Source organism: Canis lupus, chromosome 19, assembly GCF_048164855.1.
Source record: "Canis lupus baileyi chromosome 19, mCanLup2.hap1, whole genome shotgun sequence".
NCBI classification, from domain to species: Eukaryota; Metazoa; Chordata; class Mammalia; order Carnivora; family Canidae; genus Canis; species Canis lupus.
In genome coordinates, this window is record NC_132856.1 from 37,091,349 (window position 1) to 37,118,125 (window position 26,777).

Here is a 26,777-nt window from a genome sequence, read left to right on the forward strand (position 1 = left end):
ACTGGAGGGTATTATGCTGAGTGAAATAAGTCAATTGGAGAAGGACAAACATTATATGGTCTCATTCATTTGGGGAATATAAAAAATAGTGAAAGGGAATAAAGGGGAAAGGAGAAAAAATGAGTGGGGAATATCAGAAAGGGAGACAGAATATGAGAGAGACTCCTAACTCTGGGAAACAAACAAGGGGTGGTGGAAGGGGAGGTGGGTGGGGGGTTGGGGTGACTGGATGACAGGCACTGAGGGGCCACTTGATGGGATGAGCACTGGGTGTTAATGCTATATGTTGGCAAATTGAACTCCAATAAAAAAATAAAAATAAATTTAAAAAAAAAGACCACACCATTAAGGGGATGCCAAGAATTTAGAGAGGGTCATTTCTGGGCTGCTCAACAATGATCTTTCAAATAACTTCCTAACACAGAAATACAGTCTGAGAACTGGTCAACAATGTCACCTGACTCAAAACCACAGCTCAGTTCCATGTAACTCCCACATAAGAAATGTCACACACAGAGCACAATTTTAACATGCATTTCAGTCTAGTCTGGCTGTGTTCATGCTTTCCCTAGGCCCAGCCATGACTTAGAGGGAAAGCTCTCTCTCGAAGGTTATTGCTGCAAGAGGCTTGGCCAAACCACATGATTGGGTTCCCAGTTGTAACCCTCACCTATACATACTTCCCTGGGTTCTAGGAGAAGACTGGGATCTCCCCTGCATCATGACCACATGCTTGCAAAGAGGATGACACTACTTTTTGGTGAAGGAAAAACGATGAAAGTTCGGTATTAGAGGTGTTTGAAAAGAAGATCCAAATGTGGGCCCTGGAAAACTCTGGAACATAGAAGCCAGATAAGTCATATCTAGTCTTTCAAATGCAGCAGCTTTCAAGCAAGCCTGTGTTGAACTCTATCATGCAGTGCGCACTGGATTAGAATCTTGAGGTGGGCAGGGAGGGGATGGCAACTGACTTTAAAAGTATGTATGATTGTTCTATGCATTACTGACTAAAATCTGCTGTTCTAGGGGCACCTCGGTAGCTCAGTCGGTTGAGCATCTGACTCTTGATTTCAGCTCAGGTCATGATCTCAGGGTGGTGAGATCATGTGCAGGGCTCCATGCTCAGCAGGGAGCCTGTTTGAGATTCTCTCCCCCACTCCCCCTCTAATGCCCCACACTGCTCTGCACTTGCTCGCTCTCTCTCTTAAGTAAACAAATAAATCTTTCAAAGCTCTGGGCAGTCCTACAGCAAAGAAATTTATTTAAATGTGTTTAATCTGCCATTTCTAAGCTTTATTTGATCATAAAACCTCCTGTTCCCTGTTCCCCATCAGTACATCTATTCACATCTCATTCTGGAAGTAATTTTTCCTCAAATGTATTTTTTAAGAAACACTGGCTTGGACAATTTTTTAAAACGGGGGGAACATGGTACAGACTTGCCACAAACATAATTAGATGCTAGATTTCCAAGCCACCCTCTTCACCTGATATGCAATCAGCGCTTAAGACTTTTCTAATACTTCCAGATCCTATCTGAGTTATCCTCTGTATTGGGCTGTGTGATATTGTGACTTATAGTAAGAAGTAGGTATTTGATCTTCATTCATTACCTTTTCTGGCATAGATCTCCCAAAGCTCTTGGGATTTCCTAGGTGATAAGAGCTATAAGGTGAAAGGAGCATCCTTTTGTTATTCATTGCAAGTCCCTTTCAACCACATCTGAGAGCTTATGTTAATGTGATGTCTTTAGGGAAAACCCCAAAAGATGGGGCCTGGTTGTCAGGGAAACCAAACAAGATTAGAGGGTGAGAACTTCAGCCGTCCCACACTCAAGACCTCCAGTTCAATGACCAATAGCCAGTGCCCTAATCAATTGCACCTATACAATGAATCCTCCATAAAAGCACAAAAGGACAAGATTTGTAGAGCTTCTGAGTTGGTGAACATGAGGAAGTCCCAAGAGAATGGTGTTCCCAGGGAAAGAAAGGGCATGGAAGTTCTACAGCCCTTCCCACATACTTGGCCCTGTGCATCTCTTCCATTCTGAGTTGTATCCTTTATGATAACTAGTCATCTAGTAAATAAACTAGTTCTCTGAGTTCTGTGAACCGCTCTAGCAAATTAATTGAAACCAAGGAAGGTGTCATGGGAACCTTTGATTTATGGCCAGTGGGTCAGATGCACAGGTACAACCTGGACTTGCAAACTAGTGTGTGAACAGAGTGGGGTGGGGGCAGGTGGGCAGTCTTATGGAACTGAGCCTTAACCAATGGGATCTGATGCTATCTCTAGACAGACGTGTGAGAACAGAGTTAAATCTGTGAGACACCCAGTCAGTGTCCAGTGAGAAGTGGAGAGTTGCTTGGTGGTGGTAGGAAAACACAGGTGAGGAGCTGCTGTGACAAAGAACTGCAGATTGGGTGGCTTCAGTAACAAAAACATATTTTTGCACAATTGTAGGTATGGAGGTTGGAAGTCCTAGATCAATGTGTGAGCAAGGCTGGATTCTCCTGGGGCCAGTCTCATTGGCTTGCTGCTGGTGCCTTCTTGCTGTGTCCTCACATGGCCTTTTCTCTGTGTCTGCATCCCTGGTGTTCCTTCTCTTATAAGGACAGCCCTCGTATCAGATTATGGCCCCACTCGCATGGCTTCACTTAATTACTTTAATTACCTCTTTAAAAGCCCCATCTGAAAATATAATTACACTGGGAGTTAGGGCTTCAAACTGTGGACTTTAGGGAAACACAATTCAGTCCATTACACTCTTCCAACTGCTCAGTCAGGGAGCACAGGTTTCTGTTTTGCAGGTAAGAAAACAGACTAGAGAGGTCAAGTAAGTTGCTAATATTCACCAGCAAATATCAGAACCTAGGTCACAACTCAACAGCCTTAAAGTCAAGGGCTCCTTTCCCTTCCCTACACTCCTTGGCCCCCTATGCTCAGCAAGCTGCTTCTAAGGCAAGGGAGTCTTTAATAACGCATGTCTATGATAGATTAAGCATTCTTCTTATGCATTCTTACTCATTTGTTGTGAAACAAATTTGTACAAGACACTTTAAGTCTGCAAGAGTCATGTTCATTGCAGCAAGGGCAAAACCCACATCTTTCAGCAACACCGCTGAGATCCTCAGCAGCGTGGTTTACTCATAGTGTGGTCTACACTGGTGTTTGTAGCTCAAAGCTTGATAAGGGAGGAAGAACCTAATTAAATGCACAGATTCTGGAGCCAGGCCATAAGTATTCAAAACTCTGTTCATTGAATAAGTATTCAATGAACTCTGTTCATTGTGTATGTGTGAATTTGGTATAATCTCCTCATCAATAAATGGGGAAAAGAGATCATACCAGCCAGGGCTGTTTGGGAAGGTCAAGTGAGATTATAGACATTAGGTACTGAGACTAGAAATTTTTAGCTGCTATTAAGGACATTTTTAAAACCTTTTTAATTTTAAATAATTCCATACAAGCATGGAAGATGCAAAAATAGTAACAGAGTTTCCATTGCTTCCCCTAGCTTCCTCCAATGATAATATCTGTCCCATAGTACAATTAATGAAGCCAGGAAATGGACAAGAGGGATAATACTATTAAACTAAACCACAGACTTTATTTGGGGTTCATCAGATTTTACATGCATTATTTTTTATTGAGTGCACGAATTTATGGAACTTGATCACATGAATAAACTCTTGTAACCACCACCATAATCAGGATTCAGAGCTATTCGACCACCACCAACAAACTCCCTGGTGCTGATTGCTTACTTCCCATCCTTCCCTCTCTCCTAACCTCTGGCAACCACTGATGGTTCTCTATCACTATAATTTTATCTTGGGAATGTCATACAAATGAAATCATACAGTATATAGCCTTTTAAGACTGTTTCTTTTCACCAACCTAATAACCTCACTATCCATCTATCCAAGTTGTCACACATACCCACAGGTCTCCCTTTTCATTCCACTGTATGGATGTACTAGCACTTGTTTATCCCTTCACTTGCTGAAGGACATTTGGATTGTTTCCAGTTTGGGTGATTATAATGAAAACTGTTACAAACATTCATGAACAGGATTTTCTAGACATACGTTTTCATTTCTCTGAGGTACATACTCATAAGTGGGATCGCTGGGTCATATGGTAAAGGTTATGTTTAAACTTATGAAAATCTGCCAAACTGTTTTCCGGAGTGGCTGCACCATGTTATATTACCAGCAATGACCTATATGAGATCCAATTGCTTGGGATCCTCATGAACATTTGGTATTAGCAGAATTTTTTAAAAAAATCTGGGTCATTCTGATAGATATGAGATGATATTATGGGAATTTTAACCCCTTGGGGAGTGTTGCTGGGAGATTCACAAGAGGACCACTGTGATGCAGAGAGTGAGTAAAAACACTCTCATGCCAGGAGCCACTCCACAATAAGAGCCTGCTGTGCTGTACACTCAGGAATGACTGCTTTGCATGCTGATGGATCTAGGGGTGCTCAACAAGGGGTCAGGGAGAAAGAGATTTGCAGGGAAGTAAATGTGCCAGTGAAGCTACAGCACGTGTGTCCTCTAGTTGCATGGCCCCAGTAACTCTGCCCAGGAATTTCTCCAGTGCTGTTTAGTCTCAGTGGCAGTAAGACGATGTTGTTTGAGTAAAAACCTTAAAATTGGGAAGTTTTGTCTGTTTTTTTCTGCTGATTCCAAGGACCATACACAGGAAAAAAATTTAAGCTCACTTTTAAGGCAAACTAAAAATACTCTTTTCATAAACTCCTACAGAAGAGTGAAGAAGGTGCGAACAGTATCAGAGCAATGCTAAGGAAAGCATGAAGTAGGCTTCCAGAGCAAGGGACCAGAGGCAGGTGTGTCTTGCTTTAAAGGATGCAGACACCCTGCAAGGGTTTATATTTTCACCTCTTATACTCAGAGTTGACATACAGAGGGCTTGGAGAGAAGACAAAAAGAAGGTATCAGGCCATGTCTTCTTCAGGTCCAGGATCCAGGGATCCAGCTCCCTGATTTGTGCTGCACGGGACTGTCTCTGCAGAGCCACAGCACCACCAGTGCAGGCGGCCCATGTCCCTTTAGTATGAACAGAGGCTGGTACTAAATGAGCTTAGAAAGTGAGTCCACACTGGGACAAAGTATGTGGTGAAGAGCTTGAAACTTCTTGTAACTGTCAGGAGTTTTAACCAGTGTTAGGTGTTGAACAGTGTACCTCAAAAGAGATATGCTGAAGTCCTAACTTCTACTACCTCAGAACCTTATGTACATGGGTCACTGCAGATGTAATTAAGATATGGTTGTAGTGGAGTAGAGTGGCCACCCTAGTCTGCTATGACTGATATCCTTATGCTATAGACTGAATGTTTGTTATCTCCCCAAAATTCACATGTTGAAACAATCCCCAGTGTGGTGATATTTGGAGCCAGGACCTTTGGAAGGTGTTTAAGAGGCTTATAAAAGAGGCCACAGAGAGCTCCCTCAGCCCTTCTACCATCTGTGGACCAGGAAGTGGGCTCTCAACCAGATACTAAATCTGCCTATACCCTGATCTTGGACTTCCCAGCCTCCAGAACTTTAAGAAATAAACGTCTGTTGCCAGTCTATGGTGTTTTTGTTATAGCAGCCCAGAGGAAGACACCTTACATTAAGACAGAAATGTAGGGAGAGTATCACGCAATGACAAGAAGGAAGTGACACAGCTGTAAAGATTGCTGGCAAGTCACTGGACATGAAGGTAGAATCCCCTACAGGTTTCAGGGGGAGCATGGCCCTGAGGACACTCTGATTCTCAGACCTCTGGCCTTTATCACTGTGAGACCATCAATCCCTGCTGTCGCAGGCCACCCAGTCTGGCAAACCACCATGTAGCATGACTCAAGCTGCAAGATTTTCAGGTCTCCGAAAATTCCAATCAGTGAACTCTGCCAACAGACCCACTGGCTTACAATTCTCCAAGGCCTTGAAAGTCATACAGCTTGAGACATCTGGTTATATTCTGTACTCTCCAGCAGTAGTCTCATAGGTTTTACCTGTGAGAGGCCCACGTCACACGTATTCAGAAGCTGCACTCTGGTGCACACACTAAGGCATACAGGCAGTGAGCCAGAGCTCGGTCCTCTCCCTTCAGAGATGATATGCCAACTACACAACACTTTTAAAGTGACAACCGTGCATACACTCAAACCCACTAACATGCTCACTTGCTGAGGCACCAGCACTCTTTGGTTGCAAGCAACAGAAACTAACTTGGTTTAGCTCATGTCAGATAGCTTTCAGAATCCATGGGAAGAGTCGGGGTGCTGGCTGCAGTCAGCTGCCTCCAACTGCTCTTCCCTGTCTTGACCTCTCAGAGTCCTGAACAGAAACCTCAATGATCTCTATGAGAGGGAGCAGACTTTGATTTATCAATTTATCCTGCCAAGGTTTCAAATTCAGGATTCTATAAAAGAGGAGGAGGCATGCAGGGTGGCCCAACATCCACAGATGACCAGGACTTGTAAAGGAGTACAGGCCATGGGACACAGTGTCCTGTGACTGGTGGCTCCATACTCAAGAGACCTTGGTGATGCTTATCCCTCAAGTAAAAAACTCAATGAAGTAAAATGCATCCTGAGCATTTTCCTCTCTTGAATAACCACCATGGCTCCATTACAGACCTGCAATATCACATATCTTCTGTTTTTCTGTACAAATATTACACGTCATCCTTTTTTGGAGATATCCCTTATTTTCAAAAAATGGTTCTCTGAATCTCTTTCCAAGCATGATAACACCTTCACATCTGTTTCCCTGTGTATGTAAGGCCTTTCTGTCCCTGAATGTTATAATCAATTCCTTGGAGCAGCTGGGCATCTCAGCTCATCTTCACATGTAAAGGTGAACCTACAGATTGGTATGTCAAAATCTGAGGTAGGGTGGTCCTAGCCTCTTGCTAGTGATCCTCTCAATTCTTCCCATATATGGATCTTTAATAAGTGGCAAAATCATTTTTCAAGTCAAGTCAGTGACCTTTCTTCCGCAACACTGGTGGTCACTTTTCCATAAACCTACAGAGATTTTCAGAAGTCATTACTAGCTTATTACAAATGAACACAGTTGTACTAATTAATAGTACTGTACTTCACACGTATAACAAAGGGGGTTTTTCAATACTGTTTTAGTAGATAAAAATGAATCTTATTTTGATTTAGCAGGGTAAAATTTAAATTTTAAATATGTCATATCTGTTTCTGAAATCCCTTCTATAAGCCCAAATTTGGTTACAATCATGACAATAGATATTTCAGTGTTGGAAGTTCTCTGTCATGGAGAACGATGAATAGTGAAATCACCACCATTGTTTATTTACAACAAGGGATACATGTCTCCTCCCCTCAAATTGCAAATGCGGCCATTTGCATTAATACAGTTCTTTATGATTTAGAACATCCTTTCACATATCTGGTACCTTCAAAATCTCTCTGGACCCTTTCTTTCCCTCAAAGAACCAGGTTGTTGTTGTTGTTATCATTATTATTAGCTTTTTAACTCATTACTGTACTCATCTCCTTCAATATTTTCTTCCTTCTTTCATTTTCTATTTATACAGAGAAAGAGTCATATTACTTGTTAAACCCAGCTCTCATCTTTCCTCTTCCCAGAGAATACTGAGGGTGTTAAATCTATCTGAATTGGCCCTCTTCTCCCTGGACTTACAATTCAAACCCTTCCAGGGAAGAAACAGGAAGAAACTCTTTCCACTTAGTCCATCAAACTTTATAACCAGGCTAATCTACTTCGACATTCCATTGTATCTCCTCATATAGTACACTGTATGTATGTTCATATTATATGTATACTGTGTAGTATATATTCATATAGTTTACATGAATAGTCAACCTCACCTCGTCCTGGGCATCCCCCATATGATCTCTGAAATTATCACAGTCCTCCTGAAAATTACCTAATTTCTTTTCATCATTGTCTTCATTCAATCCACTAGCAAATCCTGCCAGATCTATTTCCAGGATATGCTCCAAACCCATTCCCATTTTGCCCGCTCCAATGGTGACATCCTGGTCCAAGGCACTCCTCTCCTGCACAGAGACCCAGAGAAGAGCCCTCTGTTCTTTTCTGACCTAATATGACCATTCTCTTCATAGCACTCGGATTTTTTTTTAACATACATCACATCATGCCACCCCCTATATAATGCATTCCAGTGGCTTCCAGAAACTTTGTATGTAGAATGTGACACCCCCTCCCAGAAGGACATGGCCTCAGCCCACCTCTGACAAGGCAGCAGATGCAGCCATCTCTCACGCTGATTGCCTTACAGTTGGCAATTCCTCCTAGAGGCCCTTCCGGACTGTCAGCCCATCACCACCCAATTGCTCTCTGCCACCTTATTCTGTTGTATTCTTTTAAAACACTTAACTCTTTATTTCTGTTTGTTTGATCACTTCAGTAGACATATATTAGTACCTGTTATGAGCCAGGCCCTCATGGAGTCTGTACTCGAATGTGTGAGGGAGGCACTCAAAGAACGAGTACAAGACAGGACAGGATTCCTGCAGTAAGTGCCCTGGATGACTGTGACAGAGGGAAAGAGGTTAACAAGGCTACAGTTTCAAATAGAGAAGCTAGGAAGATGGTTCTGGGGGGACAGCTCTTCAGCAGAGACCTGAGGCATTGAGGGAGTTTGTCACATGGCTATCTGGGCAGGCCCCTCCAAGTACAAGGAACACAAGTGCCAAGACCCCCAGGCTGGCAACATGTTCTGTGGGTCCAAGGAACACCCAGAGGCCAATTGGCCAGAGCTGGGTGAGTGGAAGGTAACAGAGAGATGAAGTCTGAGAGAGACCAACCAGTAATGCAGGTCCTCACTGGCATTACTCTAAGAACCTGAGCCACTGCAGGATGGTACGTAAACAAAGGGCGTGATCTGACCTTTGTTTTAAAAAGATAAAGCACCACTCTGCCTGCTGAGTGAAGAATGGACTACAGGTGAGGAGTTGCTGGCAGTGGAAAAGAGTATTGGCACAGATATCAGTCAGGAGACTGTTGTCACAGTTCAGGCAACAGGATGGTGGCTTAGCCCACAGTACGATGGAGGAAGACTCTGAGGAATGGTCAGAATCTGGTTCTGAGGAAGACAGAAGTGACAAGACTTACTGGAGGTAGGAGGAAGAAGAAAACACAAGGATGGTGGCAGGTTTAGGGGCCTGACTCTTGAGAGTCTGGGACTGCTATATGCTGAGATGAGGAAGATGGGGGTGGGGTGGGTGGGTATGGATGCCAGAAACTTGGGACTCCTAATGGGTATTCCAAAGGCAGGGCTGAGATCATGGCTGGAGGTGTGAGTATTGCTATTACTGGAGTCTATAGTGCTGGTCTAATAATCACTTTGGTTATTATCTGTCTCCTCACACCAGAACTTAACATCTCCACAGAAGGAACTTCATGAGCCTTGCTCACATTATGCCCCAACACCCTAATGGTGTCTAGCTCAAGGCAGACGCTCAAATATTTGTTGAATTGGTGAACAAACTAATACATATAAAAAGCCTTCCATGTACATGAAAGTTAAATATTATTTGACCCAATTTCAATTCTATAAATTTATTCTAAGGAATTAATTAAGCAAATACTCAAATGTTCATATATAGATTTAAATACAAATATTTGTATCACAGCATTGTTTAAAATAGAAAAAAAAAGAAAGAAAAGCAAGCTGTATTTTTCAACAATGAGGAGGCTAGAATGCTATGTAGCCATCTAAAGTACTGTAAAAGACTATTTCAGGGTCTGAAGGATTATCAAAACTAACTGTTAATTTTAAAAGGCACTTAAAGAACTTACAATCTACTTTTTATTTTAAGAACATATATCTGATATGTTGGCCTTTAAGATAAAAAAAACAGTTTTTTTTTAATTATAGGACTACAATGCAACTTTAAATTTTTCTTTCTTTTGCTTATCCATGTTGATTATTACGTATACTCATAAATGATTTTTAAACATTGGCAAATAATGTGAAAGCATCATTATACAGACAAAGCCTCACTGCTATGGCTGAGTCTCTCTTCTCAGCCTATCTATATTTGTGGAACAATTTCATATTTTGGAATCTTGGCCTCAAAGCCACCTTCCAAGTTGCCAGCAACACCAGGGTGCTCCACAGGAGGATGGACATGCTATCAAGTGCCTGCTGGGCGTCGGACCCTGGGCCTGAAGCAGTGGGGACTTCAGAGGGAAAGATGGTGCCTGTGTCTGATGCAGCCAGAAAGACCCCCCAGTGAGAGCATCGGAGGGGCAGACCCTTGAGAGAAGGGAAGAGATTGGACAGTGGAGTAGAGAGAGCCTGGCAGGTAGGAGGAATTTACAGAAAATAAAAGGATCACAGTCATGAACTCAACAGCTCTGGAGCTTTCCTCACTGGGACAGCACCTCTTCCTCCTCCCTGGAGGAGCACCCACATGCATGGGAGCAAGGTGGGGCAGGAGCTCCATGGGCCTGGCGGGCAGGTGGCAGGGCCAGCTCCCTAATTCAATCTGCCTGTGCTGCAAATGGAATCGACTTGCCAATTAAGGCAGAGCTGATTGAAGCCTGCCCCGCATCTCCGGTTCTTTCTTCCTCACACACGCTTGTTGATAGTGACACGGAGCAGACGGGGACCACCCATAAACACCTTCAAGTTCAGACAACAGCAACGTGTACACAACCCTGGACATTGCACTGCTTCAAATCCCACATTAAGGGGCTGATGTTTTTTAAAGGGTCCCAGTCCATGTCCCACCCATGTTGTGCGTGGGTAGAAGAGTTGCCTGCTGTAGTGGTCAGACATACGTTCACACCACTGCAAGTGAAGTGGAAACAAATTTCATACTGGCTAAAGTAACACTACAGACAGAAGCCTATACTCAGTCTTACCGACCTCAGAAATCTCTACAATAACTCAAGACTCTTTTCTAATTATTTACATAAATGCTCTTTCGAAGGCATCTTACAAAGAGGTAGGAAAAGGAAAATATTTATGCTCAGAGCTAATACATTTGAGATCAATCCCAGGGGTGGTCTTACAGAGGAACCCATCTGTAGAAGAGGCTGGTTCTTGGTTTAACATGCTGTTGTCACCATCTTGAAATTTTTAATGTTTGAACAAGGGGCCCTGCATTTTCTTTTCACCAGGGCTGCAAATTATGTAGCCAGCCCTGATGACAGCTGGGGCTTGGGGCAGACATAGGGACAGAAGCCTGACATTGTGTTAGAAGACTGTATCCATTCATGGAATTTTTGTCCTATATAAAGTCCACCCGTGTTCACCAATGCATGGTTTTATTTCCCAATGTCCTGTAGGCTAAAATAAGAATACAGCATTCTTTCCTTTACTGAGGACTGCTCACAGAGTCCTTCACAACTATAAGTTTGATGTGTTGGCCACTGAAATTAACTATGTTGAACATCAGGAAAAAATGAAGAGATTTAGAAAGCAACTCATAACTATGAAAATATTTAATTTTTTATTTTATTATTATTTTTCTGAAAATATTTAATTTTTAACTCCATAAATAAATCATACATTTAAATCAGGCTCCAAAACTTGGATCAGCAATACCAATGAGAGATAAGAAGGTACATGTTCATGAAGCTCCTATAGTCAAACAAATCCAAGCAGAATTTGCTAGTTTCTGTAGAGTGATCAGAGCAAATGATATGGGGTCATACTAGATCCCAATGATGCTTAATGGTAGATTTATAAACTGACTTACTCAGCCATTAGAAACGACAAATACCCACCATTTGCTTCGACGTGGATGGAACTGGAGGGTATTATGCTGAGTGAAATAAGTCAATCGGAGAAGGACAAACATTATATGGTCTCATTCATTTGGGGAATATAAAAAATAGTGAAAGGGAATAAAGAGGAAAGGAGAAAAAATGAGTGGGAAATATCAGAGAGGGAGACAGAACATGAGAGACTCCTAACTCTGGGAAACGTACTAGGGGTGGTGGAAGGGGAGGTGGGCGGGGGGTGGGGGTGACTGGGTGATGGGCACTTGATGGGATGAGCACTGGGTGTTATTCTGTATGTTGGCAAATTGAACACCAATAAAAAATAAATTTATATAAAAAAATAAACTGACTATAACAGAATTCCCTGGAAACTTGTTTTTTTTTTATAAAAAAGATTTTATTTATTATTTTAGAGAGAGTGAGCATGAGTCAGGGGAGGGATAAGGGGAGAGGGAGAAGCAAACTCCCCACTGAGCAGGGAGGAGGACATGGGGCTCTATTGCAGGACACTGAGATCTCGACCTGAGTTGAAGTCAGATGCTTAACTGTCAGGTGCTCCTCAATACTTGTTTTAAAAACATTCTGGGGTTCCAGTTTGAAAGGTTCTGATCTAGAAGATTTTGGGTGGCTCAGGAATCTATGCGTGAGATCCTTCGGCCCAGCTGCCAAGTTCTGATTATCTACTACCTCAAAGACCAGAATGGGAATTTAAAAAATATTTAAGTCAAAGTACTTTTAGCCAAATGTAACCAATCTCATGCAGCATGATGCATGTACAATGCAAACGTGGTGAGTGTGTGGACTTGGTTAGCTACTCTGGATCACACAATTCCAAGTGCCAGATTTGGGGCAGGTCAAGTGCAGCCTCCCAGAGTGTAATGACAGGGAAGGCTCCAGATGTCAGGTCTGGGCTGTACTTAGTGAGCTGTTCCTTCTAAGACCTGCAGCTTCCAAGAACAGCTCATTAGATGTACACACAATGAAGCCCTAGCAGGGAGGCTCCAATAGCTGGTGAGAAAGGAAAGCCAAAAACAAGTGCAGCAGGAGGTACCGTTTATGAGGTGTCTCCCTGGGTGCCTCACAGCACACTCCATTATCTCGGTTGCCTGGCAGTCTGCACTTTCACAAACCTTTTGAGGAAAAGCCAGGCACATGGCTTCTGACCCCCCAGTGGAATGATCATGAAAAATCAGTTCCAACCGGGGCACGCTGATCTGTGCTGGATGCTCCCCTTGAAGACCCAGTTACCTGTTAAATGAGGTCAATCCAGCTCAACCCAGGAAGAGCTCCCAGCAAATATCCAAGAAAGCTGCTAGACTTAAGGCAAATCTTGTATTACCAATAGAAGAACATCTTCTCTCTATAAACATAAGGAAGAGGCAGTGACCCAAGTGAAAATACTTTCTGCTTTGTGCAGCAGGTGTGTTTCATGGAGAAGAGACAGCTTCCAGAGTAGGGACAGGATGCAAGGAGGGAAGCTAAGCGAGCTCAGGCGGGAGGGAGCAAGGCTACAGAAGGTTCCTTTCATTATTTGCAGGCCCTTCATCCAATCCAAGCATGCCATTGGATCCCATCAATGGATGAGATCAATCATTGGATCTTCTCCTGGGAGGTGATGGGCTGCATCCCACAAAGGCTAGAAAATGCAGAGCTGGCAAGGTCCAGGTGAGGCAGCAGCTTCTGCCTGGGAAAGGCTTTCAGCACCACCTGAGCCTCAACTGTTTGGAGCGACTAGAAACTGCAAAGTCTGGAGCTGTGCAGAGCCCATGCCAGCTGGCCAACACCTCCAGGGCCCTCGGCAGGCAGAGCAGAGGGTCTGGGCCTGGCATCAGATGGTCCTCCTCAGGCTCAGTGGTTGTGCTCTCGGCTGAGCCAGGGATCCTGGCAGCCAGTCCCTCCCCAGGCCCTGCCTGCATGGTGGGCAGGCTCATTAATATTCACACTGCATCCAGACCCAGATCTAAGGCACAGGGTGTAGTCAAAACCTTCAGTGCTTTCTCATAGCTCATTTTAACCAGGTTTGGCAAAAGCAACAGGTTTGATCTTTCCAGAAATAACTGAAGATAGAGGGCAGACAGGGCTGCTTTCCCACCACAATGGGGCAATCTTCACATGGAAGCCCATCGTTTTGCCTGGCACGTTGATTTTTCAAATTATTAATGAATTGCTTTATGTACTTGTAGGCTCCTGCTCAGTTAATTCATGCAATTAATAGTGATATTAATTGAATCTGCAATACAACCAACTTGGGAACACATGGGTTAATGGGTCACATCTGAGGTCACCGTCAATGAACAAGGACTGAACAGGGTAATATCTAAGAGAAATACTGAACTATCATATCAGGCTGCACTCCCAGGATATGGCTAACATTCAACCATTTTTTTGATCTACAAACATAGCAATGTAAGATAGTTCCTTCTAATAGCTTTTTATTCTGAGCAAGGCTCCCAGGATTCATTTCATCCAATAAAAAAAAAAAAAAAGAGAGATAGCGGGGCATGATTTCCTCTCCCACAGAGTCAGTGATGACCAAATGAAAGGAGAGATAAGATGAGGTTTTAGTAAGTAAGGAGTCATAACCCAAGCGTGAGGGAGGCATGATTGTGTTCCCATTATCTTGATCACACTCACGATGTTCTAGCTAGTTATAAAGAGAGGAGCCAAGCTGGCTGCACCTGCAAAAGCCACTGGATAGAGCAGGATTTTAAAATGCACAGGGGGACCTCTTGCCTGTTGTACTTTCTTTTATATCTTCCTATCCACAGCACCTGCCATAAAAATCACATAGATTTACACGAAAGACAGGAATTTCTCGGCCATTTCATGCTGGCCAGCACCCCAGCCTCTCAACTACAATCATCAATAGTATTATTCGAACACATGTCTGGAGTGGTCTACAGTGTGGGCTACATGCCCTGGGACATTTAGTCACATTTTACTCAAAGATTGTTATATTTACGGATGGCCAAAAACCCGTGTGCATCCAAGTGTCAGTCTATTTCTGTGTCACGTTCTAAGGCAAACTTCCCATCATGATTGACTAAATATTTGTGAAATCGCAGACGGCACACTCTACCTTACTAGATGTAGGAAGGAAGGCTACCACGGATGCTGTGGATGGGAAAGGGTGGCTTTCAGAGGTGACACCCTGCCCCACATCTGGTCCCATGGCCAGGACCTACAGCTGTGTTCACCTAGTTCTTAACCACCAGCATTTCTACCTCTAAAATTACCTCCTCTCTCCACAAGAGAGACTACTGAGAATAATTTAAATTCGTCCTAATGACTCAAATCGTCAGGCTGCACAGAAACACTATTGGATATATGTACATTGCTGTAACTTTTCCCCAAATCCCAGATGCCCCAAGCTGCTTCCAGTGTATTCCTGCCTGTTGTACCTGAAGGGCTTTTGGTTCTGCCATTGGATCTCATCACCCCTCCTCTCCCAGAGAGGATTTTAAAATGCACAGGGGGGAGCTCTTGCCTGTTGTACTTTCTTTTTTACATCTTCCTATCCACAGCACCTGCCATAAGAATCACATGGATTTTAGTGTAAGACAGGAGTTTCTCGGACATTTCATGCCGGCCAACCTCCTGGGATGCCTGGGTGGCTCAGTGGTTGAGCATCTGTCTTCAGCTCAGGGTGTGATCCCAGGACCCGGGGATCAAGTCCCACATCAGGCTCCCTCCAAGGAGGCTGCTTCTCCTTCTACCTATGTCTCTGCCTCTGTATGTGTATGTCTCTCATGAATAAATAAATAAAATCTTTAAAAAAAAAAGTCTCCTCCTTAGCCGAGTGGTAGAATCAAGAGGGCCAGACACTACACATGCACTCACACGTGCGCAGGCTCCCCCCAACCCCACGTACAGCTTGAGCAGACCTGCCATATGCAGCCACAGAGAAGTTCAAGATAACTCAATGGACTCCCACATAGAGAGAGAAAAATGGTGGACGAACTTCTGGATTATAGTTCTTTCCACTTTACACAGACAAATGTTTCATCTCTTTCTATTAGGGAGAACACTGCAGTTGTGTAAAGGTATCTCATTACATAGATGCCCCCAACACATCATACTCAATGGCATTCTTTTAAAACCTAAGTTTGTTTTTATTTTATTTATTTTTATTTTTTTTAAACGTAAATTTGATTTAGGCTTTCTCTACACAGCAAGGCCATAATAGAATGAAGTAGTGTTGAACTGTGTGAGGAAGTGACCCTACCTGCTCAAGAAGTGAGGGAAGTAGAAGGATAGTATCTGGAACATAAGATGGGTACCAGTGATGGGATTCTGCATGCATCAATTATATGTACTTGTGCAAGTCATTCACACTCCCTCTGCATCTCCATCTCTCATTCTTCCGCCTACTCAGCTGATTGTATGCATCTGAGCCCAGGACTCCAGATGTGTAAGTTGGGAATAACAATGGAAATACCCATGAGAATCAAAGAAGTATTTCCTGAGTTGTAAAATACTGTACTATTGATGGTACTGTTTTTTTTTTTTTTTGGTTTGTTTGTTTTGTTTTTGTATCCACCACTATTTACAACATACATCTATGTCTTCTTGCCCCTAAGTTAAGTAGTTCTCAGTTTACACAGAACTGGGAAATTAGAAATCAATGAACCGGCTAATCTATTCAAAAAAATCAGTCCAAGGCTTAGATCTGCCCAAACCATCATTTACTATAAAAGTTAAATGAGAAGAGTGAAGGAATATGACACAATCTAGCTCTCAACTACCAATTTCCATGTGGCCCTTTCAGAAAGATTTTAACCTGACTATAATGTTTGTTCCTTATTTAATAACAGATTTCTCCTTCTACTCTTGTCCACAGTCTAGACCAGCGATCAGCAAACTATAGCCTATGGGCCGTATGGACCTGTGCTAATTTTTGTAAATCAAGTTTTATTGGAACACAGCCTTGCCTGCCTTAGATATGTATTGCCTATGGCTACTTCCATGCCACAATGTCAAAGTTGAATATTATAGCAGAGGTAACATGGCCCACAAACCCTAAAATATTTCCTATCTGCCCCTTAACCAAACATGTTTGTTGACCCCTGATCTAGACTCATACAAGGAACTCACCATCAGCACACTATATACTGTAGTGGAGATTAACAACAACAAAAAATTTGTATTGCATTAATGGTTTTAACCCAAACTATACAGTAGTAGTTTGGCCATTTTCAGACAAGTGAATTTTATCAAACAAATATATAATAAAATATAAAGAAGGAAATAATTGAGCATTCTTTCTAGGATGCATTTCCTCTAAAAACAATCATTAGATCATCATTTTGATAAGTTTAACTCTACAGAGCTACGACACGAGGAATTTGAAAAATTAGTAGCAGTATTCTAATTCATGTAGATCTACAAGGTAATATGGATTTAAAATATGGCTACATCTCTTCCACTTGATAAGAAGAAATCAGTCCATTTTCTTTCTTTTTTTTTTTTCAGAAAAACTTATCTGGAAATTAATAGAAAGGACATTTTCACAACTATAGGAAAACAACTGGGTTAGTATTCATAGACCTACAGAAATATTTTCTTTTGGTAAATCATCTGCATTAATTTCAAGAATAGGAAACTAATTATTAAAAAGTATTTTATTTCTGATTGCAAAGGTGGCTCAGTGTAGACATTTACTATCCAATGGGTATAAAGTCTCAGTTATGCAAGAAATAAATAAATAAGCTCTAGAAATCTGCTGTAGAACATCACGTCTATAGTTAATCTAACTGTACACCCTTGTGACTCTTTCATAGTAGTCTACATAAACATACCTTATTCTTGTTTAATGTTGCATTATATGAAGTTATACTGGATCTAGAAGAATTATTTACATTTAAGTTATTCCAAATTTTTCTCTACATAAGTAGAGACACTCATGACACTTTAAAAGCAATGCAATTCTTACCAACTTTTATTAGTTTTGAGTTGAATAAAAGTGGGTTGGTGTTTGTTCTCTCTCAGTGTGTGGGAAGCTAACACTCAGTGATGTGCAGAGGGCTACTTTCTACTTACAGTTCATAACACACTTCTTACTTCCCTATCATTCGCATGTACTCTGGATGTCTATAATGCCACGGGTGGGAAGTTTTAGAATCTAGGGTGCTTCTTTTGACAGAACTCAGGCTAGGGGAAAAAATGGTACTGGGGAAAACTCAGGAACTCATGTGTATTTTTGTCAATTCACAGAGGTTCTATGTCTCTTGATCCCACTGGAAAAGATCAAAACTGCCAAAGAAGACGAGAGTTACACGAGTTTCTAAGATTGGTTGATTTTGCAAGATTTGTTCTTGTGCGAAGAATCTTAGAGCCACGAAATTCAGTGAATTTCAGAACGTCTTCAGTATAAAACCAAAGGAAAAACATATCATTCTCCTTCCTCTCTCCCCCCAAAGAGACCACAGGAGGTTCATTTTTAGGTCTGATGAATAGTTCAGAAGGTCTGAAGTAGATTAGTATGAGAGTTTATTCATTTGAATTCTATATTTGAGCTCCAGGCTTACCCAATTTGTCATGGTTCCTTTCTCCTTAAAGAAAAAAAATGTCAGCTATTTGGCACATAAAGCAGCAAAATAAAATTCTCCTCAGACAGTACACAATACCTTTAAAAGACAAAAACAAAATTTTAGAACCCGAAGATCATTTGTTTAGGGATGATGTGTCATAGGCTATTTCAGGCAGAACCCAGGACATCTCTGAACCAGGACGATTCAGTTTGACCCAGGCCAGAATTTTTACCTTTTCTTCTATTTCACAACTCACTGAGATGACCCCACTCCTGTTTCAAAATTCTTAAATGAATTTTATCAAATACTGTTTTACCTAAAATTATCTAGCTCTGATTTTTTGGCAGTTCGCCAGAATATTGTAAAACCAGAACCTGGTATCTCTGCACTAAAGGTACCTGACATAATAATCCCAGATGTCACGTCTCAGAAGCCCTTTCATTAACTGGAAGTAACATTACAGTGGCCGCCAGGGAAACGGTCATGAGATGAAAAGGTATGGGAGGAAAGGGTCTCAGTTATTTGGCTGTCAGGAGAACTTGTCAGGATACACATGGATGATTCTGAGTGAAGGATGAAGCTTCCCAAAGGATCTGGCGCACTGCAGTCAGAATTATTGAGCACAGAGGACGGAAGGCTAACACCATTGTGCACACTGCCAGTTCTACACGGGTTCCTACAGAAGGTTATAATCCTCCATTCCCATTTCACAAAAAGCATGAGAAAATGGCTTCCAAGCTGCTATTCAGGAGATTTGGCCTAAACTAATGAGGACTGCCAATGCTGGAATCCGAGAGTTTCACCCACAATCTAATTCAGATTGTTCTAGTTATAGTAAAATGTAATGAGCTTCACGCTTTTGTTTTTAATGTTTTGTGGATCTTCTGTCAAAACAAACAAAAAGGAAAATTTGATTTTCAACCAGAATCCTCTCCCAGGTGGCTCATCTATTCCTTCCTTCATGCATGCATGCTCTACTGAGCTTCTACCTCACAGGTACTGGCCTGGTTACCCAGAGTCTTCTCCTTCTGGAGTACCAAGCAGCTCTTCCAACACAGGCCTGCCTGTTAGCCAGTTACAGACACCTGGCCCAGGCTACTGGCTGGGCTGCTCTGCATATTGGAGATGCAATTATAAATCCAGAATGAGCATCTAGCCTAGCAGAATCCGTCAGAGTCCACAGAAGACACATAAGGGGGGGAGGGGGGGAATGGCAGCCAGGGAAAGGGGGATGACCCCTGACATCATACCTAAGGAATAATGAGTATACAGGTCTTCCACCCGAGGACTTTGCAGTTAGGTGAGCTGATGTAAATTCTCATTTTGCTTTATATGAATTCACTAGCCTTTAGGACACCGAGTCCTAAATGTACAATGGCCTAACATCAATTTGATGATAAACATGGAAATTGGTTCAAAATGGCCAAAGGAGTACACCTTCGTTTTTAGCCTGTTCCAATGTTTCAACAAAAAATAAATGCTTTGTCTTCTGAGATTTTCTCCAAATAAAAAGGGCCATAAGGGGCACCTGGTGGCTCAGTCAGTTAAGCTTCCAATATTGATTTCTGCTCAGGTCATGATCTCAGGGTCCTGAGATCGAGCCGGGCATGATCCCGGCACTCAGCATGGAGTCTGCTTGTCCCTCTCTCTCTCTCCAATAAATTAATAAAATCTTTAAAAAAGGCCCATAAAGTAAGAACATTGAAATCATTTTCTATCAGAAACTGAACTATAGTCAGTACTTTTTAAAAGATAACTAAATTTGATTCACAATGATTTGATAAAGTCCCTTTTAAATATTTACTCATTGACTTCAGATGATTTTTAATTAAACTTTCATTTTAAGGTAATTACAGATCCATAGGCAATTTTCAGAAATAACACAGAGTGATATTACATATCCTTTATCCAGTATTTTCCAATTATATATTGCAAAACTACAGTATGACATCACGACCAGGATATCTCCACTGACACAGTCAAGTTACAGAATGCTTCTGCCATCACAAGGATCCCTCGTGCTGCCCTTTTATAAACTTTCATCCCCCCATCCCCACTCCTCACCCCTGGCCACTATGAATGTATTCTCCACTTCTATCATTTTGTTATTTCAATAACAGTATATGAATGAAATCATGAAGTATATATTATTTGGGGATTGGCTTTTCTTTTCTTTTCTTTTTTTTTTAACTCAAGATAATTCTCCAAAGATTAAAAGACTCCTTCTGTGGCATGGATATATCAGTTTGTTTAACCATTCACCTTCTGTGGCATGGATATATCAGTTTGTTTAACCATTCACCTTCTGAAGGATACCTGGGTTGTTTCCAGTTTGGGTCTACTACGAATAAAAGCTGCTATGAACATTTATTTGCACACAGCTTTTTGTGTGAACGTAAGTTTTCATTTCTCAGAGATAAATGCCCAAGAGTGTGACTGCTGGAACACAAAATAACTGCATGTATAGTTTTATAAGAAACTGCCAAATGTTTTCCAGAATGGCTATACTATTTTACATTACCATCATCCCAGTTTCTCCACATCCTTACCATCATTTGGTGTTCCTTTTTTCTTTGATTATTTTTTTATCTTAGCCCTTCTGATAGGTGTGTAGTAACATCTCATTGGAGTTTTAATTTGCGTTTCCCTAGCTAAGGATGTTGAATATCTTTTCATGTACTTACTTGCCATCTTCTTCGGTAAAATGTCTCTCCATGTCTTTAGATCATTTTCCAATCAGATTGTTTTTACTGTTGAGTTTGAGTTATTTATATATTCTCTATATACTAATTCTTTTTCAGATATGTGGCTTACAAATATAACTTGGGAGAAGATATCTGCAAGCCACATATCTATTCATCCTTTCATCAGGGTCTTTCACATGGCAGAAGGTTTTTGGGTCCCCTCCCCCAATGTTAATGTTATTAAATTTCCCTTTTATGGATTGTGCTTTTGGCATCAAGCCTAAGAACTCTGTTTAGCCCTAGATTCTAAAGATTTTCTCCTACTTTTTTTTAGAGTGTCAAAGCTGTCCACTTTACATTTAAATCTTTGGTTCATTTGAGGTAGGTATTTGTCATTTCTAATGGCTGAGTAATGTAAATTTTATTTAAGTAGGGAGCTTTGGGCCAAGGTTAAGTTGTTTTTTTAAAAAAAGAAATATTTTATTTATCTATTCATGAGAGACACGGAGAGAGAGAGGCAGAAAAACAGGCAGAGGGAGAAGCAGGCTCCCTGCAAGGATCCCGATGTGGGACTTGATCCTGGATCCCAGGATCATGCCCTGAGCTGAAGGCAGGTGCTCAACCACTGAGCCACCCAGGTGTCCCAAGATTAAGTTTTTTAATTTGTTTGTTTATGGATGTTCAATTGCTCCAGTACCATTTGTTGAAAAGAATATTTTTCCTCCATTGAATTATTTTTGCACTTGTGTCAAAAATCAGTTGGGCATATTTGTGTGGGTATATTTCTGTGTTCCTTCTTCTATTCTACTGAACTACAATTCAGTAATAACATTGATTGATTCAAAACCAATGTCAAGCTAGCCTTGCATATCTGGAATAAATCCTACTTTGTGGTGGTGTATTATTCTGTAGAAATAGATATATATAGTTAGATTTGATGTGCTAAAGTTTTGTCCTCATGAGGACCTTCATGAGGGTTATGGTTGGTAGGTTTCTCCCCTGCCAGGTTAGGTTTTTTTTTTTTTTTTTCTGTTATGTACTATTTTTGTCTGGTTTATCAAGGAACCACTAGCCTCATAAAATTAGTTGAAGAGATTTCCCTCCTCTTCTATTTTTCTGGAAAAGATTTTGTAATATTCGTATTAATTCCTCTAAATGTTTAGTAGAATTGTCCAGTGAAACCATCTGGGACTCGAGATTTCTTTTTGGAAACTTTTAAATTATGAATTCAATCTCTTTAATATTTATAGGACTATTCAGGTTATCTATTTCATCTTGGTTGAATTTTGGTAGCTTATGGTTTTTAAGGATTTGGTTCATTTCTTTTAAGTTGTCAAATTTATGAATGTAAAATTGTTTGTAATATTCCCTTATTATCCTTTTAATGACTGCAGTTCTGTAGTAATATTCTGTTTCATGCCTGATGTTGATGATTTGTGACTTCTCTCCTTTTACTTGTCAGTCTTTCTAGAGATTTATTTGTTTTATTAATAACTTTTTGAAGGACCAGGTTTTGGTGCCATTAATTTTTCCCTGTAGTTTTTCTGCTTCAATTTAACTGATTTCTGCTCTTTATTATTTCCTTCCTTCTGTTTGCTATGGGTTTATTTTTCTCTCCTTTTTCTAATTTCTTGTGGTAGGAAGTTAGATTATGAATTTGAGGCCTTCCTCTTTTTAATATAAACATTTATTGCTCTAACTTTCCATCTCAACACTGTGATGGTTTTGTCCCACATATTTTGATATATTGTTTTCTCATTTTCATTCATTTTTATATTTTTTAAATTTCCTTCAAGTCTTCCTCTTGGCCCATGTATTATTTAGTAGTATACTTAATTTCTAAGTGTTTGGAGATTTTTCTGTTGTCTTTTTTGTGATTGATGTCTAGCTTGATTCCATTGTCAACAGAAAACATGCTCTGTATGATTTCAACTCTGTTAAATTTATGAAGGTTTCTATTTTGACCCCAAATATTCTTTATCTTGGTTCCATAAGTGCTTGAAAAGAATGTGTCTTCTGCTGTTGTTGGGTATAATGTCCTGAAAATGTTATTTAGATCTTATCAGTTGATGATGTGCTTCAGTTCTTCTATATCCTTGCTGACTTTCTTTTCAGTAGTCTATTAGTTACTGACTGTGCAGAGTACAAGTCCCTAACTAGAACTCTAGGTTTATCTATTTCTACTCTCAGTTCTGTTAGTTTTTGTTTCATGTATTTTGAAGCTCTGTAATGTGGTCCAAACATATTTAGGACTGTTAACGTCTTCCTGGTGGATTGATTCTTTTATTCTTCTGTATTGCCCTTGTCTCTAGTAATAGTAATTTTTACTATTTAATATAGCCACTCCTGATTTTTCTTAAAAAAAAAAAAAAGTTTGCATAGTGTACCTTCTCCCATCCTTTTATTTTTGACATATCTGTGTCATTGTATTTCAAGTGAAATTCTAGTAGTCAGCATATGGTTATATTTTTAAAAATCCACTTGCCAATCTCTGTCTTTTAATTGCTGTGTTCAGACCATTTACATTTAAGATCACTAAATAGTGATATGTTAGGGCTTACATCTGCCAGTTTATCTTTTTTCCTGCTCATTTCCTCTGTGTCTTACTTCTTACATTCCTATGAATTACTTGTTAAGTACATTTCCCCCACTATCCGAAAGTAGAACATTCCTATGAAACTTGTTACAAACCGAAATGGCATAAAGCAAAGAAGCAATTACCAGTAATTTATATGAAAAATGTTTGCGCATTCCCAGACCCAAAAATAATCTCTCTTAGGCTTTTCTGATACCTTAGGACACATCTTGCTAAGTGACGCAGAAAATAAATGGAGATGAAGCACAGATGCTCAGAGACACAGCTCAAAGCTATGGAGGTTTCATGCCTTCATGGTTCCTGGGGAAGGAGTTTGGCAGGGCCACTCTCATCGCTCAGGGTGCACCCCATCTCAATAACAGCTTACTGCAAAACAAATGCTGGATGCTATTTTTGCTTTGTGCCTTTCTTCATAAAAGCAAAAATCCTGTTCAGCTATCTTTCAGTTAGCAAAAGCAGGTGCTAATGTAGCTCTTTTATAAAAGCAAAGTGGTGTAAAGTGACCTTTCAAAAAGTGTGGGACACCTGTATGTCTCTTTTCATTGTTTTCTTAATGGTTGCTCTGGGTGTCATAATATAAATATGCAATTTATCATAATCTACTGATATCAGCATTTACCACTTCTACTAAGATGTAGAAATCTTATTTCTAATTAGGTCCTTTTACCCTCCATACTTTCAAAATATAATTGGCTTGTTTTCTTAGCAACAATGGGCCTATGTCAGATGATGCTATAATTTTTGCTTCAATTATCCAATATGACTTAATAATCTCCTGATAATTAGGATACTCTACTATACTCCTATTTTAACCCAATCTAATATTCTTTCCTTTTTGAAGTTTTAAGCTTTTTTCTGTTTTTATTTTTGTTTTTGTTTTTCCTTTCTATTTAGAGAATTTCTCTGGCCACTTTTTACAAGTAGATTTGCTAGTAAAATTTTTTTATAGTTTTCCTTCATCTGAATATGTTTTTATTCCCTTCATTCATTAAGGACATTTTCACTGAATACAGAATCCTGAGTTGACAGTTGTTTTCTTTTATTACTTAAAAAATGCTCTGCCACTTTCTTCTGGCCACAGTGATTTCAGATGATAAGTCAGTTGTCATTCAAACTGGTAGTCTAAGCACTGTGCCTTTTTTCCTCTGTTGCTATCAAGTTATTTTTTCCCCTTCGTTTAATTATGTTTTTAATATGCCCTGCCATGGAGTGACTTGGGTTATCCTATTCAGAATCTATTCAGCCTCTTGAATATGTACGTTTATGACTTTCACTAATTTTAGGAAGTCTTCAGTCAATATATCTTCAAATATATATCTAGTCCTACTCTCCCTCTCCTCTCCTGGGACTTTTGTGATATGTTAGCTAGCTCTTCAGTTATCGCCCCACATGTCCCTGAGACCCTGTTCATTTTGTTCCATTCTATTTTCTCACTGCTGTTCAAATTGGGTAATTTCTATTGATCTGTCCTGACGTTTACTGATTTTATCTTCTGTCATATCCACTATACTACTGAGCTGGTCCAGTGAGCTTTCTATTTTGGTGACTGTATTTTCCAGTTCTATAATTTCCATTTGGCTCTGTTTAATAACTTCTATTTCTTTGCTGAGACTTTCTATTTTTTTTCATTTGTTTCAAGAGAATTCCTAATTGCTTGTTGAAGCGATTTTATAATTTCAACATCTGATTCATGTCAATATTAGCTTCTGTTGATGGTCTTTCCTCATCCTTATTGTGATTTTCCTGGTTTGGGGATGACAAGGGGTTTTCTATTGTATTCTGAACATTTTAGGTTTTATATTGTGAGATTCTGGATCTTATATAATCCTTTTCTTAGCCATCAGTCTCTGTGTTGAGGTATAGCACAAGGGCCAAGTGGGTGTGGGTGAGATGGAAGGTCAATTTCTTGTTCATCCCCTGCTGAAACTGTGGAGGGTTGGCCTATAGTTGTTCCATTGGTGTTTTTCTGGAGTAGAAAAGGTATTATCACAAAGGTTTTGTGTTGTAAGGCTACCCCTTTCCTGGTTGTTTGACTAGAAGGGACAGGCTTTTCTTGTTTTTTTTTTAGAATTATTATTTTTGGTCTCTGCCTATTGTAGGTGCTGGAGGGAGGCTTCTGGGTGCTACATTCAGATGTCTGATGGGAATCAACAAGGAGACCCAGAGAACTCAGCTCGATGTCTTTAGGTGGAGGCAGCTCACCTTGCAGTCTTTCTATACTTGTGTGTTGGTTTACATCCATGGTGTTTTAGTTGTAAGGGGTTGAATCTGATTGTAATGTGGCTACTCCACATTGGCAGAATCATATGTCCAGATAAATGTTTATATTCAAAAACACTCCAGTCTTCAATATCCAAACATTTTCAAAGGTAATTTTAAATAAATGCTCATCCCATTTTCTCCAACAATTTTTTCCTTCATTAGACCTCAGCTATCTAAATATCACACTGTCCTTTGTTTATTTGGGAAGCAATCTGAAGGGAAGTCTTGGTCATTTTAAGCTTCTTTTCTACTTAATGTTGCAGGCACCAACACTGGACAGCTATCTGAGGCTCTGGAGGATATTTCAATGCTACAGTATTGGGAAGGAGGTGGAATTCAAACCCAGGCAATGGTCAAACAAGAGGAAGGTCCCTAGGAAAACTGGTGATAAATTTTAAATAAATTAAATTTATTTAAAAAGATAAATGGAGGTCTAAGTCATTATGTCCTACCTTATCCTAAAAATGGCTATGAACAAACATTCTCTAGATACACTTGTTCTGTGAACTACAATGCACTTATTTCTCCCTCCAAACATAAAGCTTATTAGGGAGTTTCTTCCCCCTCAAATTGAAGCTTAGATATTAACTCTGGTATAATTTTTCCTTCTCACTCTGTCTTCTAGCTGGAGCAAATTTCTCCTAATCCTCCCTGTTGTTTACTCCCTCAGAGATGCCCAACCAAATGCTTCTACCACCTGTACCTAAAATAGTAGCCATGCCACTCCCTGTCCCTTTAAGCTAGGGGTGTCTCCCCAGCACAGGCACTGTGCCTTACAGAAACCTGCTTTGCCACTGCCCTCAGCCACTTCCTGGGAGTCTTCTCTCCAGGAGAGGGGCAGCCCCGAACGACAGATACAACAAAACACAATGAATAATGGTAGTTGTGTGTCCCAGGAGGTGTGATACTGTTGCAGCCACAGCTAT

The 26,777-nt window shown here is 40.5% G+C and overlaps 1 protein-coding gene across 10 annotated transcripts in view; it reads right to left on the reverse strand.

The window, feature by feature from the left end:
* The window catches only part of CACNA2D3 (calcium voltage-gated channel auxiliary subunit alpha2delta 3), a 945,543-nt gene that overhangs the window by 399,887 nt on the left and 518,879 nt on the right, over positions 1-26,777 (reverse strand). The window lies entirely within an intron of this gene.